We start from the raw sequence: 22,795 nt of genomic DNA, 5'->3' as shown, positions 1-22,795 counted from the left end.
CCAAGGCCAGCGAATCTGAATAGTGCTGACTTGTGTCCCCGGTGGTGGGGGCAGTGACTGGCTCCACTTCTGCATTGTAATTAGACGTCCCTGGCACCGTTTACCAGAAATCTTAACACTGTCAAACTACATTCTTCAATACATTCATCCGCTTAAAAGAAAAAATGGTGGTGGTGGAAGAGGGATTGCATTTAAGTCATCTTGCTTGGCAGATAGGGATAAAAGAGATAATGTTACTATCTATCAAAAGTCTGATCACGGCAGAATCAGATTTTTGAATGGATTTCTCAAATTATTTTTGACATTCGATTGGACAGCCAGCCTTTATATAAAAAGTGTCACTTGGCTGTTTCGCATTATGAGCTGCTGGGAAAAGTAGGAGAAAAAGCCTAGCATGTGTGGGTGGGTGGGTGGGTGGGTGACTGGATGGATGGACTTCTCGCCTTTCTCCACAAACTGGGAAGGCAGTTCACAACAAAAATAGAAATGGGTCGAAGCAAAAACACAAAAAAATGTATTGAAATGTTAAATTATTGTAATGTTTAAAAAATAATTCAACACATTCACAACAACAAGATGGACTGCTCCAAAATGTCCCAGTCAGTTTAACATTCAAATGTGGATTTGGACCAAAGTCTCCCAACTCCTAGTCCAATATTCTGACAGTTACTAGGAGATGCGCATGGCAAACATTTCTGTATTTCTCTCATTTTGGGTTCTTTCAGGGTGGTACCTCTTTCCTTTTTGCATACTTATTTATTTATTTATTTATTTATTTATTTATTTATTTATTTATTTGATTTACATCCCGCCCATCTGGTATATTTATACCACTCTGAGCGGTTTTTTATTACCAAATACTTGGTAATAATGTGAAAAGGAAAGTCTCTTGTGGGTTTCCCATTTGTCTTTCCCCATTCATGTTTTTTAACACTCCAAAATCCCTAAAGAACTGTTAAAAACTATTCTAAAAAAACAGAGATAAGTCAAAAGAGAATAAATCTACCTAAAAGTAGATGCGAGAGCACATGACAAAGAAAAATCATTGTCAGGCCTATGTAGGCACTATTTTATATTCTCACAATCAAAAGAATAGTGTAAGTTCAGTGCTACTCATGCAACACAACAGAAACCCTCATTGCCTGGGTAGCACAACAACAACAACAAGAGAGAGAGAGAGAGAGAGAGAAGGTCCTACTCATCAAAGCAGCCAACAACAACACAACGCCAAGAACAAAAAGAAGGAAATGCCCCAACCTGTGCCCTGCTGTCATAAACAACTACCCACACAGCCCACTGGCATGCTGGTTCAGTTACAACGTCCACCTCAGTCACCCCATACCCTCAGCAGCGAATAAAGGAGTCCCAGAGTAACCTATCAAATATACACCTTTAACAAATAAACAAATCCAAGAAAGGAAAGGACTGAAACACACACACACACACACACACACACACACACACACACACACAGAGAGAGAGAGAGAGAGAGAGAGAGAGAGAGAGAGAGAGGAATACCCCCCAAAAATCAGGGGGTATCAGAAAAATAATCCCAGGGATGTACATTGGCACAAGCAGACTGAACAAATAACACAAAGAAATGGGAGGAGAGGGAATTCACCATTTTAAAAAAATGTAAAAGAAAGCAAGGAAGCAAGCAAAGAAGGAAGAATCTAAGATGGAGGTACAGTAATCAGGCAGGCACCAATCCAAGAAAAGGAGCATCAAGTCAGCACACAGAAACCCCACAAGGAATGACTGAAGCAATGAGCTATCCTCAATGGATTCCTGTCCATTTTACAGATTCAGAATCCCCACTCCCCCTGCATGTTTTGATTGGCTTACTGCTGACAGGCCTTGTGATGCTATTGGATAAAAAAGTTCTCATGTGATTTGGTAAAGGATGACAGGGCATCAAAAGGTTATATGAAAGAGGGAATAACCATGCCTCTGAGGGTTACAAGCCTGAGAAAAGAGACTCCCTTCAGGGACCCGAGAGCCCCATTTTTCCAGTAATTTAACTTTTATATGTATGTACCTGTACATACAAAACTTAGGAGTTCACAGTGACCTGATGAATAGAATGGGTGATTTATGTAAACACTGGGCAGGTATCCAGGCTCCTCATATAAGAGAGGAAAAGTGGTGAGGCGGTGTGCACACACACACACACATACACACAAGCCCTTCACTCGGGTCTCTGACCACTCTATTTATAACCTTCCAGCCCTGGGCAGGATCATCCGAAGAAGGTGTCAACTCAAGTGGGTGGAAGCTGATCAATACTGCCTGATTCCCAGCAGGGTGGTGATGAAGATGAAGAAAGGCATTCAATGTATTCACGAAGGCTTTCACTGCCAGGATCTAATGGTTGTTGTGGGTTTTTCGGGCTCTTTGGCCTTGTTCTGAAGGGTGTTCTTCCTAACGTTTCGCCAGTCTCTGTGGCCGGCATCTTCAGAGGACAGCACTCTCAGAAGATGCTGGCCACAGAGACTGGCAAAACGTTAGGAAGAACAACCTTCAGAACACGGCGAAAGAGCCCGAAAAACCCACAACAACCACAAGAAGAAAGGCCTTTGTAGTTTCTGCCCTTGCAGAGAGTCCAGTGTTGACAAATGCCAGCTGGAAGAGGATCCAGGAAAGGGTGAGAAAAGGAAATGGCCTTGGAAGCAGCTTTCCTGGCATGGCAGCAGTGGAATGGTGGGGAGTCAGGGAAAGAGTGCTAGCACCTGGAGAGTGGTAGATCTTTGCCTGTTCAGGATCTAGGGAGCAGAGGGAGCTAGGCAGTAAAGGTATTGCACATTCTTCCTTTTCTGATCCAAGTACAAACTTTACTTTGGTGATGGCTGGACTCCATGCCTGAGAAAGTTCATGTTTGCATTATCATGCTCGAAACTTAGCCTCTAAACATGGTTTAGCCATATGCCTGAAACTGATGGGACAGGCCTTGACTCAGGACATGCTGCAGAAATGGTTTTATCTCACTCCTTGAGAGGCAGAAACAAATAAATAATGTCACTGACCTGGACAAGACTTGTGTTGGAGTGTCATCAAAAGGGAAGTCCGATCCCACTCTCTGTGTCCTTATATTCTGGAGTGGGCTAAGTGGGTGGAGGGTTTATCCACATCCCTAGTCTGAAGCATGTTTATATGTATTTATAAAGCATTTATTGGAGAAAAAACTGTTCAGATCTTCCCATCTGGTGATTGAATATAAATGTATTTTTAAAATGTTTTGTTCTACTTGGTTGATTGCTTTGACTGAGGTAATTGATGTGACCTTCTTCAAGTCTAGGTTAGGCTGAATGAAAAATACTTCTGATTTTTTTTTCTGTTTTGTGACTCCTGAAATATAGCCTACAGCTTGAGGGAGCAGCAAATCTGACACAAATTTGGCACCTTTTGTAGGTAGCATTAGAAGGGACAAATAAATGACAGGAGAAAGTAGTCATTGTCATCTGCTACAAGGGGACAGATTTAATAAATTTATTAATTTATTAAACCTGTTCCCTTGTAGCAGATTTATTTTCCCTTCTCTCAGTCCCTCTGGTTCCCCCTTGCTGCCATGTCATTCCTTGTAACACGAGGAAGAATAAGTTATGGTTTCAAGATGCACCATTTAAGTTGAAAAGCTGAACAGGAAAAAAAAAGTTAAAACATGAATCACCCTTGATTAGAAAATATTTCCATTCATATTGGGTTGAGGATTTGACTATTCAGGGGTTAACCACTGTAGAAGAACTGAACTTACGTAGAAGCAACATTCTGTGTCTTTTGTTGTTACACAGATCAGACAGCTTCTTACGAGACTTAAGTGGTCCACACATGAGCAAGAAGGCTGGAAAATCTGGAGGTTTGCTTACTTGGAGATCCACCACCTGAAAAACTCTTCAGACTTGTTGGTAATTGTGTGATCTAAGCTCCTCATGTATTCAGTTTTACTGCATCAATGACACCTGCATAGGGCTAAATCTGGGGAGGGAATGGGTTCAAACCTTACCTGAAATGGAGTTCCTTCTTCAGGCTACAATCTCATAGATTTTATGGGAAACCACAAGTATCATAGTAAGAGTGGGTAAGTGTCTCAGAAGTGTTTTCCAGGGTGGTATCACTAAACTTTCTGAAATTAAGGGTGCAACTGGGCAGACATTTGTCCTACTGTTTATACTGCAATCCTCACTGTTCATTTTGTTATTTATTCTGTTGAATACATGGCATATACCTAATCACAAGTAGATGAGTAATCTTTTTTGGCAAGTATTAGGTGCATTTTGTTTGACCAACATAGCTTGATCGGGAGGGCGGTTAGCATTTCCACTTGCATTGTTTTGTCTGGTTTTTTAGCTTTTGTGATTACCCGTATCAGTCCTTTGAATCTGTGTGGGGTGTCTTGGCCACATTGAGGATTATGTCTTCCATGTGGGAGGAGATGATAATCCAGCATTACTTTACTTAGACTCAAACTCCTAGGATCAACACCTTTTATGTTTCATAAAAAGTTAAAAAAAAAGTTAGTTTCCTAGTTTAGCGCTATGTCAGATCACCGGCAAGGACTGTTAAAGGACATTCAGAGGCAAATCTTTTGAGTATGTAATTGCAAGAAGCACAAAAGCACATATTTGCTGTTTCACACATATGCACTCTCTAATCCAGCTTTAGTTCTGCCACAGCAACAGCCAGTTATATCAGAAAGCTTTTAAGGAGAGAAGAGAGCAAGAGGAAACCACACATATGAAAAGAGGAGAAGAGAAGGAGAAGAGAGGTCCCTCACTACCCCAATTGAACTGTTCCTCTCTAATTGGCAGCACTAAATAGTGTTTGGGCAGCAGTTGGAGAAGAGAGAAGAAAAGGGAGAAAGAGAAAGAGAAAGGAAAGAGAGTTATGGGTAGGCAAGTGACTATGGTAACTGAACTGGCTATGCTTGGTTCCCAGCTAAGCATATTTTAGATCAGTACTACTTCACTTGTTGAAGATTTTTTTAAAGGTAATTTGAATACCTTGTGATAGACTACAGGGGCAAGAATTTCATTGTGTGTCTTCCTAACACTTTTTTTCATTTTATTTTTCCCCCTATTTTCCTATGTTCCTAACACTTTTGTACGTAGTATGAAAAACTGGGATTAATTGCTGTGTCCATATCAGCTGTCTGCCAGGACAGCTGACGACAGGTGTTGTAAAGGGCCAGAAAAATGGGCAGGAAAGAGACAGTGACTATGGTAGAGCAGGGTGAGGGGGGGAAATAGCTTATGTTATTTAGGGAAGGACTGTAGCTGATTTGACCCTCTTTCATGGACACTTGAAACACACCTTCCAGGGAGAATTAAACTTTTCTGTGTGAACAGCTATTGCAAACTCAGCTAGGACAAAGAGCCAGGGTGTGGCATAAAAAAGTTTCCATCAACCCAGGACAACTTCCTGTGTGGCCATGCCTTAAGACTCTTAAAAAGTACTGTATGTGCTCTCATGCTTCTTCTGGAGGAATCCTTCCCAGATAAAGACTGTAGACCTACCAGATGAGATCAAACAGAAATAAGTAGACTTTAATGTCTGCTGCTAAGGCAGGGAATCCAGGACTGGAGTCCAAGGAAAAGAGGAGGTCTCCTCCCAGTCCAAGAGAGTGACACAAAACAAAATCAGACGTTAGACAGAACGCAATCCAGTGCAGTGCCCAGTTAAAAGGGACACCTGCTAGTGAGCAGATACTTTCTCTTGAGTAAGGGTTCTCCATGAGAAGAAGACTTTCTTCCTAGGGAGATCTGATAAAGGAAAGCTTGCACCTGAGTCATGGGTGGGGCAGATGTCCACTTAGCTATGAATGACTTAGCTGAAAGACTAAGTTGTGAATATCATCTGCTAGTGAATATCATCTGCTAGTACTGTACCTGGAATGCTGGGATTTGTGTGCAGCATCTTCAACCTACTGCCTACTTTGTCTCCTTGTAAACAAGCTGGTCTGTATTCTGTAGTCTTCTGTTCTCTTGTCTTGTTGGTTTCTTGCTTGCTTGATCTTATTGTCCTTGATGCTCCTTCCACTACTGGCTCAGCTACTCCCTGTTGGCATTTACCCACCAGTAGGACTGTGATTTATGGCATAACTCAGTTTGTGCTTTGAACCTTCTTTTGCCTCCACAATTTGTCTCCATTGTATACCAAATGGATCTGGCTGTTTGAATTTCTCCTGTTGGTTACCTTTGAAAGACTGCACCCCTGTTTGCTATGCTGTACAGCCAATTGGGTGCTGTAGCTGGAGAAGCTGGACTGTGTGTGTATTATTTCAAATGTTAGAAAGATTGTGCTCCAGTGATAAAACCAGAGCCAGTTGCAGGGAGCACTAAGCTAGAAAAAAAACTTTTACCGGGATTAACTCCGAAGTATCCGAGTTGTTTTGAAGAAAACTGGAAGCTGGCAGTATTACGACAACAACAACAAAAAAATACAAATTTGTGTACATTAGAGATAGGAATAAAATATGTGCACATTTCCATGCAAACATTAAGAAAAAGATCAGAAAATGAAGCAGAAATGGACCAGAATTGATGCAGCCTTAGAAAAACAAGAAGTTGTGAAACTGAATTTGACAGATTCATCCATGCCTTCTCCTGATTACATATAACCCTTAAAGACCCACATCTTAGTATTGATTTTTAGATAACCCCATTGACTCCACTTCCATTTTTACCCCTGTATATTTATTCCTTTATCCTACATAAAAGCAAACCACCAATGTCACCTTTAAAGCTTGTTTTTCATGATCCTTCAGGGAAAGATGGGGAGAGGGAACAAAGTAAATTATCTAATTTTCCACTTGTCTGCTAAAAGGTTCACAATGCTGACTTATCAGCCATTAGCAAACCAAGATGACAGTTTAACACAATGACCCCCATTCAAAGAGTGATTGACAAAAGTGATCCTTTTCCCCTACATTTTTCTAAGAATCAAAGAAAGCTGGGGGAGGAGGGGAGATTAATTCCATGTTAGTTTCCAGCTGATGTATTTCAAAAATAGCACTTTTGTATGATGAGAGAACAGTGGACCCATTTTTCATTAGATCTAGGATTTGGTTCATCTTTTTCATTGTCACAGTATTAAGGACTGGAAAAGGTCATCTTAAGCCACTGTAGGATTTCTTCTATTCTCTTCCTCTACTTATGTATTGAATAAAAAAAAGAAGCCAAAGGACAAATGTTTTACATGCACACAAACAATGTTTATGTTAACAAACAGAGCTAAATTCAATACGTTGCATGTGTGCTGAAATTTAACTTTGAATTAGATCACATACTTTATTTGGCTCAACTCTTTCAAAATAGTAGTGATGTCATCTACCCATTGACAGAATAGTTATTTCTAGGTATTTTATATGTTACAGCTTTATGTCAACATTTCCTATCAACACTGGACTAGAACCAGTGCTAGTCCCTGTAGACCCATTGAAATTAATGGGGTTTGCTAGTTACACTTATACAAATGCCACTGATTTCTGAGGATTTATTTTAGTACAGGTTAACATTGGCTTTAGCTCAGTATGTGTGAATGGCCACTAGAACACACCACAGACAACCAGGCCATCATTATGGTGGACCCCATCTGCTCAGGATCACTGTGACCAGGCAGCAGTTTAGTGGATAGCCAATTGCTCACCAACTGAGCCAAAAGGAAGGATGTGTTACAGTTTTATGAGACAGGACAGAGTCTTAAATGGCACCGGAAGAAGAGGAGGAAAGACAGGGAAAATGATAGAAAGAGAAAACACCACTGGAACGTGAAGATGGGAAATCCTGTACTTGGGAGAATAAAAAGAACAACCAAATGAGGCAATGCTGAGGGGAGTCCCTCCACTGAGAAACCAAAAATATCTACAAGCAACAGAGATGTCCAAGCCTTGGCAATTTGTTGACGGACTATTACTGCTGGATAATGCTTCCAACTCATGTTGCTCTTGCATTTCTTTGCTACACAAAGACCTTTTGGAGTGGTTCCTTATCTTCTTCACCTGCCATGGGACCTTACTTATCCTTGACCTGAGTTCATTAAAATCGGCTTTTTTATAATCCAGCATATGCATGTGGTTACATTCTGCTTTGCTTTCCTTTAAAATCAAGAATTCTAGTAGAACATGGTCACTCTCACCCAGAGTTCCCTTACTGCTACTTCCTCCACCAAGTTGTGTCTATTGGTTAGAATCAAGTGAGGGATAGCTAGTCCTTTAGTTTCTTTTCCTATTTTTTGTAGGAGAAAATTATCAGCCACACAAACCTGGAATTTCTTGGAAGGAACATACTTGGGAGAATTTGCCTCCCAACAGATACCAGGATTATTGAAAACTCCCATGCCTACTACATTGTGTCTCTCTGAAATGCTTGCAGTTTGTTTTTCAAAAGTTTCATCTGCTTCCTCCCCTGGATTGGGTGGCCAGTAGTAAATGCTAACAACCGTGTCCCTTTTGTTTTTTGCCCCAACTATATTGATCCAGATGCTATCAATGGGGCAACCGATCTTCTCCTCCTGTATTTCTGAGCAGGAATGTTGATTTTTTTTTTTTTTTTTTACATATACTGCATCTGCACCTCCCTTTCTATTCTTTCTGGATTTGGTTAAAAAATCATGTCCTTCAATTTCTGTATTCCAGTCTTGGGAGTCATCCCTCCAAGTTTCAGTTATTCCCTATCAAGTCATATTTATCCTCCTGAGCTAAGATTTCCAGTTCATAATTTTTTTTTCTCATATTCCTGGCACTTGCATATAGACATGGGGAATTGTGCATTTCTTTGTACATTTTTTAATTAATATGATTATTAATGTAAATGTTATTATTGACCTCCATTAGAAGTGATTTGTCCATTCCTCTTATTGTGCGTAAGGCTTCATCTATCTCTACCTCTGTGCTTGTGTCTCCCTCACCCTTCCAATTCAGTTTCAAGCACTTCAAGTTCTTCATGCTGTGGACAAACACATTCTTCCCAGTCCTTGTGAGGTGCAAGCCATCTCTTGCTTGTAGTCCTTCTTCCAGGAGTCTTAGCCTGTGGTCCCAAAAAACAAATCCTGCGCTTTGACACCATCTTCGTAGGCAGTCATTCACCTGAAGTATTTTCCTTTCCCTTGCTATTCCTCCTTCTAGTACTGGTAGGATGGACAAGAAGACTGTCTGTGCTCCAAAGTTCTTAAGTTTCCTTCCCAGAGCATCAAAGTTAATAACTGTCTAAAACTAAGAATACATTTTCAATAAAGCTTTAGTTTAATTATTGTACACCACCTGGATATGTTGTTGATGGAAATTATGCAGAAATCGTTTGTATTAATATTATTTATTTATATTTATATTATTTAAAGGAGAAAGGTGGCCTAAAAATAATAAAAAACTAAATATTGAATATATAAATATAAAGAAATCAAACCAAATAAACAAACAAGATCTAGTTATGTTCTGTATACAAATTAATGATACATTACAAAATGATATATACAAAATATATTTTGTATACAAATTAATTAATTTGTTTAAAAAACCAAAATCAGTAAATACCCTGATGAAATAGAAATGCAGTATACAACAGAGTATAGAATACAGAATAAATAACTATATATATAAAAATGGTAATAGCTACTTTAAAATCCAGAATCTGCATGGGGTGGCTCAGTGACACCAAGCAGTGTGCGTGACATGGAATGACCTATTTAATATCTCCTCACTTAGATAATTAGAAAATTGCCCTCAGAATATAAAATAGCTAATGTTCTACCATTACCACTTAGTCAAGAGTTAATCTAATCAGTTTGCCAGATTGATAGTTCTTTGGTTCAAATTAGAACATAGTGGTTGAAAAGAAAGGAAGAAAAAAATTCTCAGGTCCTACTCTTAAGGAGCTTTTCAAGTGTACCTTAAAATATGGCTTAAAAGGTTAGTCATGCTAAGGGGTGTGTAATGTCACAGTTGCCACATGACCAGTCAGGCTCTAAACCGACTTGTTAGCATACTGAGAGACCAATACAGACTTGCAGCAGCATTGGCAGAACTGTTGAGTCTTAGTTAAAAAGGGCCTTGAACAGTTTTTGAAATGTGAAAGCCTTTGCAAATACAGTTTTTGAAATGGTTAACAGTGATGGTTCTTCCACTGTATCTCAGTCTGTGCCACTGCATTGTGAAAATGTCTCAAATTAGTACACGGAACCATATAGCCCCATCCCTTTATACTGCTATGCTTGTGCCAAGCTGTGCAGTCCCTATATTTAGTTTCTCTTTGTAAATATGGGTTTGCTTCATGATTCCAGGTTACAATCATACCAACACACCATGGCAACACTATCCATGTTGACCGGGCAACAGTGGGTATATTCTTCTAATGTCCTCCATCTTGCAGCGACTGCTGCAGGCTTTCATTTGACAGTGTACGAGTGCCCTTGACAAAGATCTCAGCGCTGTTCACATATAATTGCACTCAGAAATTTAGAAACCTATCCCTGAAAGCTGCAGTCAATAGCTTTTGTTAAAACAAACAAAAACATGAAATATTTTTCCCAGTGGCAAAAATGGTTGTGTTCTTTTTATTCTTATGTTTGCTTGTTACCCAACACACAGAGAGGCCAAAATACTGTTGGAGAAAGCTATGTGCGTAACAGCAACCGTGCAGCAGTTTTTCACTTTTGGCTTGCTATCTGTCATGCAAGCATGTGTTGTTCAATCAGGTACACAATAGCTTCTCTGGAGTAAGGAAGCAGAAGGGAACAATGGCCAGCCAGTAGCACAGGTAAACTCATCTGACTGCTTACACTGTGTGAATCAAAAAAGGATTTTGGCTAGTATTTCCAGTACATTTCATTTCATATACCTCCCCCTTCAAACATCAGCGTACTAAAACCATACTCTATGCATCTGAAGCAGTGAGCAAGTCTACATAGGCTTATGCCGAATAAAATTTGTTAATCTTTATGGCTTCACAAGACTGTGTGTTGTCTTTGCTAGAACAAACATAAGAGTCACATAGCTGCCCCCTAGAAACATGCAAGGCCTTTCATCTTTAGGAATAGGCAAAGATCTGTGGGTGATGTACACACAATTTCCCAAATTATGTTTTGAATAAAATATGTACAGTATAACTCTGCTCTCCCCCCCCCCCCTTCTGTTGCTGTTATTTTTGATTCCACGTAAGAGTTATAGGATGAGGCACCAGCGACTTTGGTAGTTTTGACTATCTTGATCACGACATTCCAATTTTCTAAAATACAGTACCAAATTCTTTCTGTGCCGCATACAAAGAAAACTGCACATTTGAGCAAAGTCTTGTCATCACAAACAGGAAGGAAGGAAGGAAGGAATTCTAACCCATTTGCCAAATTCAGGTGTTACAGCTATTCTCAGCCTGGAGGAGCATGTTGTGCTTGCCTTTCATGAAGGTCTTCAAGTTGAGGAGACTTTCATTCAGGTGGCCCCAAGTATGAACAGAAGGAGGGCTTGTCACCTGCCATTGAGGAATGACTCGACACCAATTGTATCTCAGGAAAAAAAAAAAGGGGTGACAGCCATCATTCATTCAACCCTACAATGGCTGAATACATAAGAACTGGAAGCCAGACTCCATTATATACTCAAAGCCCTTTCTATGCCCTTGGCCTGGGTCGAAATTCATTTTGCTTTCTGCAATTTTAAAGGAATCTCAAGTTTTCCCCACACCCTAATATGAAGAAATAGGCAAAAATTGGTAAATTCTTAAATAAATAAAGATAAAGTGGAACAAAATATACCTGCCTACCTCTACAGAGGACATCTTTGTAGTTTCTGTTTCAGGCAGATATGAATATACTATGCAGTATGCACACATTATTGAATGTATATATGTGTGAGAGTGAAAGAATAGGATGCATGAGGTCTGATGCTAAAATTCTCATTAACTTCCTTGAGTGAAAAACAAGAGCACCTCATCGTATTTGAAAAGTGGATACCTCTTTAGATTCAAGCTGGGAAGCAGGTTCTCCTAAGCTCTATCATCCATCACAATCCATGTCTACCAGATGATAGATTGCTCTCACCAAAAGGGCTCCCACTCCTGATTAAATGTGTGATGTGCATGTTTCAACAGCATGTAATTGTTCAGGAAGGCTCGGGGTTTCTCCTGTCTTTAGTCTCTTTCTGCACAAAATATCACAAACAGACACTATGTTTGGGATTAGAACCACCATTTCCCATCATTAGGCATCTGATGGCATTCTTTTGAGTGTATTACAGTATATTACTCAGTTGAGGCAACTGTCACAGAATTATAATTACACAGAGGATGCATTCTGGTATGAGGAGACAAGCTATCTGTCAGAAGTTAAAGGTTACATGATTTGTTCTACCGTAAGGCATGCCCTCATTAAAAGCCACTTTGCTTTCCAGGTGCCTTTCTCCATCAGACTGAAATTCAGCAGCGCGGAGGTGAAAGTACGTTAAAAAGGAAGCTTTATGCAAATGCCACATTTTACTTGCAAATTTTAAAGGACAATTATCTATCATGTGCCAGAAAAAAGGTGATTACTTATGCATAAAAACAAATAATATATAATTACTATATCCACCAATCATGAGGAATGTGAAGAATTAATTCCTTTATGAGTGTATGGAACTTCTTCTGTTCTTCTTTGATAGCATTTGATATTTTTTTTTTTGACAGAAGACATTTCAGGTCTCTTCTGGAACATGTTTAGTCATTAAGTCATGTCTGACTCCTTGCAACCCTATGGACCAGAGCACACCAGGCCTTCCTGTTCTCTACTGCCTCCCGGAGTTTGGTCAAATTCATGTTGGTAGCTTTGATGACATTGTCCAACCATCTTGTCCTCTGTCGTACTTTCTCATCTTGCCTTCACATTTTCCCAACATCAGGGCTTTTTCCAGGGAGTCTTCTGGAACATACCCACTAATAGCTTGGATATTAAATATGCACAGAAGAATCAAGTTTACTTCCTCATAATTTCACCTACACACTCTAGGGTTTACATGAAAATGCACATACTAGGGCAGTGATGGCGAACCTATGGCACACATGCCACAGCTGGCACACAGAGCCCTCTCTGTGGGCACACGAGCCATAAGTCGTCATCGAGGAATACTTACCCGTCCTCTGATCCCAGATTTCGGCACTCCCCTCTGCTGGTTCAGTGGTCCAGTGGAAGGGAGCAATGGTGACCATTACCAGTCTAGCCCAATGGGGGATTGGAGGACCAGTAAGTATTTATTTGTTAATAGCACCCATAGGAAAAGAAAAAAGAAAAAAACCCCAAACATTTAACCCTTGCAGTGCAGGAGCAGTTGTTTTTTTAAACTAGCATTCTGGTTTTAATTGCAGTATTGGCACTTTGAAATAAATAAGTTGATGTGTTGCAGTTTGGGCACTCGGGCTCAAAAAGGTTCACCATCACTGGACTAGGTGCTCAAAGGCAGTCATTGCCCTCAAGCAGCAGATTTTGCAGTACCAGTGTATTTTTTGCCATCTATCCATGGCACAGATCCACATGAATTTTAATGCATGCTCATCTCCAAATCATTGCCCATCTCCATTTCCTTGGTTGTGGCACTGGTGTGAGAGGTTGGACTGGAAACTTCTTTGAAGTGACATATTTTCTCCCCACTTGTACTCTGCAAGGAGCTGTCCATGGAGTGCTCGTGGTGTTGATGATAAAGATGAGGCTTGCCAGGTCTCAGAGAATGAGCTGCTGAGACAGGAAATGGCTGAGCTCCCCTGAATCTTCAGGCCAGGCAAACAAATGTGAGCAGTGGTGGAAGGGAAGGAGTGAGTCTCGTTTATTGTTATGGGGTAGCCATAGTGTTTGGGTACCCAACTCCAATCCTCTCCGAATGGCACCAGGGCTCACTGGCTTCCTGTGTCTGTCCAACACGACACAATATATTTGCTAAGCAGCTCAGATAAGGAACCCACAATGCTTGGCTCACTCCCTCACACATGCATGGAGAAATATTGTGTGCCCAATTCCTGTGACATCAGAAGGCCCCACACCATGACTTCACAAAGACCCACCCCAGGCATTGGGCCCCAGGTATAATGAAGGGATGGGAAAGATAATCCCATGACAGCCCCTGACAAATAAGATAACACTTCAAAACCATTCTGGAAAAATTCTTTTATTGGTTTCGGAAAAGAGGCAAAACGGGTATCCTCAGCGGAGACAATGGCCTGGTTCAGCTGAAGCAGGACGCCTGCCTTCTGGTCCCTCACATCCCCCTGGGGAAGAGAAAGCTTCAGGCCCTGCAAGAGAGAGGAAAAAAAGCAACTAAGGGGTGAGCTCGTCCACTGTCATCAACCAGCTTCAACCCAGGCGTATCCACCAACCAATGTTCTAGCAACTTCATCCCGAAGTTCCGTGTGCCAACATTCACTGGCTTCCACCAGGAATATCCACCCGTTCATCTCTTCCACTCTGCTTCTAAAGCCAGCCTCCGCCAGCTCCCAAATACTTGGATCACACATACACCCCGGCGACATCCCCACAGAACACCAGCCAGCCCATTCACACACACACACACACACACACACACACACACACACACACACGCACACACACACACACACACACACCAGCCACCACTGCCCTGACACATACACACACCTTCACTCCACCAGCCATTCACACACACGCCCGGGCTTCCATCCACCGATGTCCACCAAGCTTCTGCCAGCTGGCTTCAGGAGGCTAACGTCCCCCGGCTTCATCCACCAACCTCTGCCGGCCTCCGCCTTGCGGCCTCCACCATCTTCCGCAGGGAGATTCCACCACTTCTGCCTGCCAACATCCACCGACTTCCCCCCGGTCCATCAGCCAGCTTCAAGTTATGGATGTCTGCAAGTCTTGAGCTGTTACCTCGCAAGCCCATTTAGCAAGTTCATCTGCTTTCGCGAGAGAACTTGCCTTGGGCAGAAAGGCTGGTTCCCCTCCAGCCACTGCCACTCTCTCTGCCAGACTGCCCTCTCGCCACTGGCCTCCCTTATGATCTCCTGCCCTGCCCAGCAAGCCCCTTTTATCTGTCAGCAGAGAGGTGGGGCCCCTGTGAGGTCACAAAGACCCAGCTGAGTGGGGTTGGGTTCCCAAGGCGGCAGCAGCACCCTCAGGATTGGCTGAGTCCTGAAGATGATGTCAACAGTCCCTCTGATCATGTGATTCACCCACAAAAGCTTGCATTTTGCATGATATTTTTTAAAAAACATTTTATTAGTGGGCTAATAAAAGGGAGCCTGAGACCATACTAGGTATTGTTATTGTTGAAGAATACATAGCATGGTGTCTGGCTCCCTTGATTGGCCAGTTCTGATGATATAGGTGAAAATACATACAGTATTCTTGGATTTTGCTCTTTTACCATGCTAGTTATTATAGTGTTCAATACTATCCACAGTTTTCCGCATCTGTGGGGGGGCTTGTAACCAATCCTCCGCAGATATGGGGTTCCGACTGTGTGGAGGGGTGCAATGGCACCCATAACCAGTCTAGCCCAATGAGGGATTGGAGGACCAGTAAGTATTTATTTGTTTATAGGAAAAAAAACCCTAAGCATTTAACCCTTGCAGTGCAGGAGCAGTTGTTTTTTCTAAACTAAAACCTCAGCATTCGGGGTTTTAATTGCAGTATTGGCACTTTGAAATAAATAAGCTGATTTTGTGTTGTAGTTTGGGCACTCGGGCTCAAAAAGTTTCACCATCACTGTACTAGGGTGTTTTCCAAGAGCCAGTGAAGTGCACTACATAGAATTTTGGACTAGAAGTCAAGAGACCTGGGTTCAAATTGCCACTTGGCTATGGAAACATACTTCTTTAAAGTACTTTTAAACGATTTAAACATTTTTTTGCACCTAGGAGACTCTGCTAAGGGCACAATGTTATAATTGACTTGATGGCACAGAAGGACAGCAGAAGGGGATTTAAAACCCAGAACACAGTTGCACTTGCTAGTAATTCTGTCTGGCAGGGTACCAGAAGCAATATGTTATGCTATATGCTTTAAGTATCCTCTGTTTTAGGAAGCCATCCAGAATAGTGCAGAGCACTAATGGGAGCAGTATATAAGTACATTAGATAGATAGGTAGACAGACAGACAGACAGACTGACTGACTGACTGACTGACTGACTTTGGAGAAAAGAACGGGGAGCTGCAATGGCAGGGAGTGATGGCTTGAGGTAACCCCATTACAAGCGTGGATCAAAATCCAGTAATCTCTTCAGTGTATTATAACAAGCATCCAGTTTTGAGCTTTGACACCATGACCATCTTAGTGTGTGTTAGAATTGTGTTGACTGGTAGTGGGTGGCAGGGGTTGTCACAGTTTTTCCACTACCAGGTCTTGCACACATCTGATTATGAGGAGACTTCCCCAATCCCTTGTATAGAAATTTCTGTGTGTATTTTCCTTAAAGGTACACATTATTTTGTGTGCATTTTGAAAATCTATACACGTTCCCTTCTTGGCTAAGGCATGTTTCTGAATTTTGAAAAACGCACACATTTTTTCCAGGCACAGTATTCAAAAATCCAGATTTACCTAATGTGTATCTTAGAATCAAATTGCAAACTCAGAAATATATAGCTGTCAAACTGAAAATTGAGTTTAGGTCTTGTACATTGGTGAGCGATGCAAAATTGAAAATATTATGTAAAAGAAAAAATAAAATATACCTAACAGAATATGATTATGATGGGATTCTGATATTTTAGTTTACAATATCCTTCTGTAAAATCCTCCTCTTCAACCCCATCTCTTATGCAGCCTATTCAAAACAAAAAATCACCCAAGTCAGGTGCTTGCTACAGTAACTCATGTGTCTATGCTATTTACCATTGGTAGTTGTGAATAATACCATAGCCAGGCTTATGTGAGACGTATACAGCTAGCACAGAGCAACTTAACCTGTAGTGTCAACATACTTAGTTCCTGTCTAGACTATGACGTCTCACCCAGCTTCTTGACCCTTTGGATCTGGTTTCGGAGCTACACCTTTGGCTCCAGTAGGAGGCTTAGTTTTAGCTTGTCCTTTGTTTGAAGGTGGATCATGCTATTAGGTATGGAGGATTACTGTCAGTAGGAGACAGCTGTACAAGGGGAGGAAGATTAGGTAGCAAACTGTTTATTTTGCTGTTGACATTCTCTGAGAGAGAAGCTGTGAATAAGTAGTGTGAGGTGATGTTAAACCAATGGCCCCCAACTTTTGGGGTGGATAACAGCCATTCACATGATATCACCCTGTTTTGCATAAGTTCCCATGTGTTCATGATTAACTATATTCTGGGTTTTATCGTTATCTACCTAGCTTCTCTGCCTTATTTCAAATCAATAATCCAGTGCGATCCTGCACATGCTTATACACTAGCAAGCCTCATTGACTTACGAGAGACTTACTTATTAATAAGTATGCATAATATTGCACTCCTCAAGTTTATTTATTTATTTATTTATTTATTTATTTGATTTGATTTGATTTGATTTGATTTGATTTGATTTGATTTGTATCCCGCCCATCTGGTCTATGCGAATGTTCTGTGTTACACGAATGTTATATTGCAGTATATGGTCTATGATCAAGATAATCATGAAGGGATACTTTTTAAGTTACAGATCCCACCTTGCCTTTTACATTATTCTTTCCAAACCACTCTTTTTTGATCTATTTATCCTGTGATAACTTTAAATAATATAGTTTAGGCATCTGGCTGCAGAGCCAGAGCCAGAGGTTGGGAGTTCAATTCTCCACTGTGCCTCCTTGATAGGAGCTGAACTTGATGATCCATAGGGTCCCTTCTAGATCTGCAGTTCTAAGATGATGATGATGATGATGATGATGAGCTGTTTAAGTTTGATTTCCTATGTCTGCATTTTACACTCATTGTGACATGTAAGAGCTAATAGTTATTGACATGTGTAAATGTTTCTGGCTGCCAGATAGTGAGTTCCTGGTTTGTTGAGTTTAGGACAGCAATTTCTCCTTTGCTAGGTATAAAGGGATGGAATTATACTAATAGATCTCAGTGACAAAGAAAGAAAGGAGAATCCATTTCAAATGATGTGCTCTGGATCTCCTACTGTGCTGTATTAGATAGGATTATTCAGTGACAAGCTCTGAAAATCCTATCAGCCTGCTTCCCTAGGAGCATGACAGAGCACTCTAATGTTCAATTGCCATTCACTCCACATGTGGCTAAGAAACCTGAGTATACACAGCAGCACAATTAAAAATGTCAGCCATAAAATATCTATCTGTGTCAATAGGTACAGAATGCATTTGCATATTTTTCTTGAATCACAGACATTATAATCAGGAAACTGGTGTCCTTTATTACTTTCAGGAAACCACACAGAGTCCTCTTCAGTGTCTAGGAGTAATATAAAACATGTTAGTTATTCATTTATTTATTTTGAAATATTTTTACCCCACCTTTATCCCTTTAAAGGACCCAAGGTGGTTACACCATGGAAAAACAAACTTTAAGAACAGTAAGCATATAAATACTAAAAAAGGATCAAACAAATACGAAACTAAAAAACAGTAAGCAAAAGCAACACCAAAAACAATTCAAAGCAGTAAGGCACAACAATTCATATAAAAAATCCCCGCTGAAGCAAGCAGTCACTGAGGGAAAGTTTGCCTCAGTTTTCCCTGTTTGTGGAAGGAGAACAAAGATGGGGCCAGCCTGGCCTCCTGTGGCAAGGACTTCCAAAATCTGGGAGCAGCAACGGAGAAGGTCCTCTCCCGTGTCCCCACCAAACACATCTGTGAAGGTGGTGTGACCAAGAGAAAGGCCTCTTCTGGTTATTATTTTATTTTTATTTATTTGATTTATACCCCGCCTATCTGGTCGGTTATCTTAATACCTGGGCAGGCTCGGTATTCTTATGATGAGTTTTAATATCAAAATAATTTATTACTCATAAAGGGAGTTGTGGTCCTTTAGATAGCTTGGATCCAAGCTGTTTAGGGCTTTATAGGTCAGAACCAGTACTTTGAATTGTGCCTGGAAATTGATCAGCAGCTAGTGGAACTGTTGTAGCAGGAGGGTTATGTGATCCCTATGAACCAGCCTCAGTTAACAATCTAGCTGCAGCATTTTGCACTGAAGTTTTTGGACAGTTTTCAGACACATCCCCACATAGAGTGCATTACAGTAATCCAGCTGGGATTGCTAAAGCATGTGTCACTATGGCCAGATCAGACCTCTTCAGGAACTAGACTATTATCTAGTCTTCTATTGCCTAAATATGAAGTAGAAAGCAATCGTATAAGCACTCCCAGTCCACATCCGATCACATGAGCAGTGACATACCCAATCTTACAACCAATGTGAAAACAGGCATACAATGGGAAGACTGCTAGAAGTGGGGGGGGGGGGAGAGGGGATGGTTCCACTCTGTATTTCAGGAAGCAGGCGCTGGTCATTATAAATGTGGGGGTTGGACTGGTGGTGGTACTTTTTTCTTTCTATGCAAATATACTGTTTTACACATATTTGCTGTTGCATTTCTTCCCTCTACTTCTGTAAAAGTTTTAATTTCATTTATAGAGAGCAGTGGAATACACTAAAGGTGCTTTATTTATAAGAATCAGGGTTATTTATAAGGATTATTTATAAGGGTGTGTGTGTGTGTGTGTGTGTGTGTGTGTGTTTGTGTGTGTGTGTGTGTGTGTGTGTGTGTGTGTGTGTGTGTGTGTGTGTGTGTGTGTGTGTGTGTGTAAGTTGTTGGAGGGTTTTGTTTTATTAAAAAAAACCTTTATTCCTTGTTCTCTGCACACCGGTGATCCTTCTTTAGGACAACTGAAATGGAAAGATATTTAATTGTTAATAAAATAAAATGAACATTTTTTTGGCCAGTTCCTATGACAATGCTCAGTGTGAAACGCTGGGAGGAGATAATCCTAAACTGCAGATCTTCTAGTCTGAAGGAGTCAAGAACACTGAGAACAGTAAGAGGGAGTTTGGGGCAGAATCCAGGGACTGCTCCAGCAAATCCTCCCCAGAGTCTTTCCTCAACCAGCACAAACTGACAGGCTGTGGAGGTGGTAGTCTATCCATCATACATGCCATTGTTCATCTCCAAATGATGTAAAACTGCTCCTTAAAAATTCAATTTCTTTCTATTTATTTATTTAAAATATTTGTATGCTGCCTTTCTCCTAAAAGATCCAAGGCAGCTTACAGTATTAAAAGAAACAAAATGTAAAGCTGAATAATAAATTATTTTGATATTTTAAAAATATTAGATATAGTAAAACTCGTAATAACAACAATGAGCCTACTTGGGTAATAAGATCATCAGGGAGACCTTTCTTTCAGTTCCACCACCTTCACAGGTGCATTTGGTGGGGAGACAGGAGAGAGCCATCTCTGTTGCTGCTCGCAGACTTTGGAACTCCCTCCCAAGGGAGGCCAGACTGGCCCCATCTTTGTCGTCCTTCTCCAGACAGGCAAAGACCTTTCTCTTCAGGCAAGCTTTTCCCCAAATAAAACACAGTAAAATGATCCCTTCGAAAAATCCCCTTAGTTAAGCAATCATGTAAAGGAAAGCCTGTGTTTGTGCCTCTTGCAACAGAGGAAACTCACACGAGGGCCCCAAGAGGTAAACATGAGAGGGCTCAGAGGAAGGACCACCACCTGGTGGAAGGATCTGCAAATAAGTGAAGCACAGAGGCCGAGGACATAAATTTTCCCAACAAAACTCTGCTTACTAATTGGGTTTAAAAAAAAAAGAATTAAAGGGATGTATAGGCAAATGACATCACTGGTGGAAACAAGGCGGCTTGCCAGAAAAAGTATCGGTACAGTCGTACACACAGAACACAACTGTAAAACTGTTGCATGATAAATCCCGCAACAAAAATGTCAAAGCCTGATGGCAGGTGGAATTTGATGCAGTGATAGCATGGAGGCTGACCAAAAGATTTGGAAATTGCATTGTCTGACCACCAAAAATTAAATCAAAATCAAAAGCAAAGAGCGAGAATTGGGAAACATTTCGCTGGTGTCACCGCGGCCTCACTTTCTCATATGCACATTGATAAATCTCTGTGTGTTCAGCATTAATTTACAGCCTTGTAAAAATCTGCACAGAAATTTGGCTTGAAAGCAGCACCCTTCCGTATCCTTGCATTTTGAAAGACTTGTTTTTGTGCTAGTTGGAAAACTCGCTTTATTTTTTCTTACTACTCAGATTGAATCACAAAATGTTCTCTTTCAATTCCCATCAAACCGACATGATATTATATCAATTCAAAGAACTAGGACTAATGACCATCAAACACTTCTGAGCACTCCCAACCCCACCGCATTACACACAAGTCTTGGGAAGATTCAATGTCATGTAACTAAGAAGTGTGTATCAACAGTATCTATCCCAGTGGTGCCAGTAATGTAATTCAGCTGTCTAGTAAGTATTGTGAGTTTTCATTTAACAGAAACATTATTGCATAGCAATCCCATTATCTATACTTGATCCTGAAACGCTGGACGGTTCTCCAGCTGCGAACTATTGGGATAGTTACTTGACGCTGTGTTAACTATGAATCCCAGCTCCCCAAAAAACATATGCCGAAGGTCTGTAGGAGTTTTGCATTGCTTTCCAATTCCAGCATTCATAGCTAAGGCCATTCTAGAGGTTTTATTACCACCTGCTAACAGGAATTTCCTTCAGTACTTTGCCATGCCCCTCAAGGAACTCCAGATCCTGACACAGATTGTGGGACTTTATCTTCCAGATCCTTTTGTTTTTCAGAGCTACCATGCTCAGCTGTGTAGGATCTTTCAGACAGTAGTGTGCAGCTACTGTTGCAGTCTGATTCAAAGTGTCTGAAGCTGAGCAGCACATTCTGCAGAATCAGTTGACTGTGCCTCTTTGGGTTGAAGGTGGGGGATTGCATTGTTCTAGTGTTCCCTAGTGTGGAACCTAACATTCTAGAACTCTGCTGGATTTCTCCATGTGGATTTTTTGAAAAATATGTATCAGAAAGCATAAAATAAAAGTATTTCATCAACAGCCTATTACTAAATGGACAGTTTTCCAAATCTTTTTTGTTGAATCTGACAATTGACCCGTATATGTAACGTAAGATGGCCCAAATCCGGGTGCTTAGTGAAGCAGATCAAGCTAGAGAAAGCCCATCAAATCAATAGGAATCAGTGAGTCAACTCCTCTGTAAGTTTTGTTTATTCAAAGGAGCCTACTCTAGCTGTAATTTACTATGCTAAAACAAGCTGCAGTTAGAGTAGGCCCATTTGAATCATTGGAACCTATGGAGAAGTTGATTAATCAAATCCCCTTTGATTCAATGGGCCTGCTCTAGTGTGATTTACAATGCTAAGCAACAGGATTTGGGCCAATTTATTCTTTGTGTTATTATTGTTTCTGTAATACTGCACTTGAACAGATTGTGTATTATTTCCTGGCTTTTGCCTTCAGGCTATGTTCTGTATGACTGCTAGATTGGGAGTAGGTTAAGCTTCAATTTGCTATTTATTTATTATATTCATTGATTAAATTCATTGATTAATTACCTCTACATTTTTCTGGCATATTCACCTCTTTCTTCCAAGAAGAAAAAGGATTGGTACAGATTAATATTGAGTTACTTATAATTAGCAGAAGCAGAACTCACCAGAATAAAGGAGCTTTAAAGTCCAGGTGACACCCTCACCCTGAAAGTACTGTGGTTGAATATGTGCAGGAAATGTTGGCTTTGGAAATTCCAGAACAACGGATAACAATATGTCTGTCGTGTTGCAGATCATAAATGTCAAATGATGTTTACAGTGACTTCTGGCAAATGA

Source organism: Pogona vitticeps, chromosome 3 (assembly GCF_051106095.1).
Source record: "Pogona vitticeps strain Pit_001003342236 chromosome 3, PviZW2.1, whole genome shotgun sequence".
Lineage (NCBI taxonomy): Eukaryota > Metazoa > Chordata > Lepidosauria > Squamata > Agamidae > Pogona > Pogona vitticeps.
Note: the sequence above shows the minus strand (reverse complement) of the source record.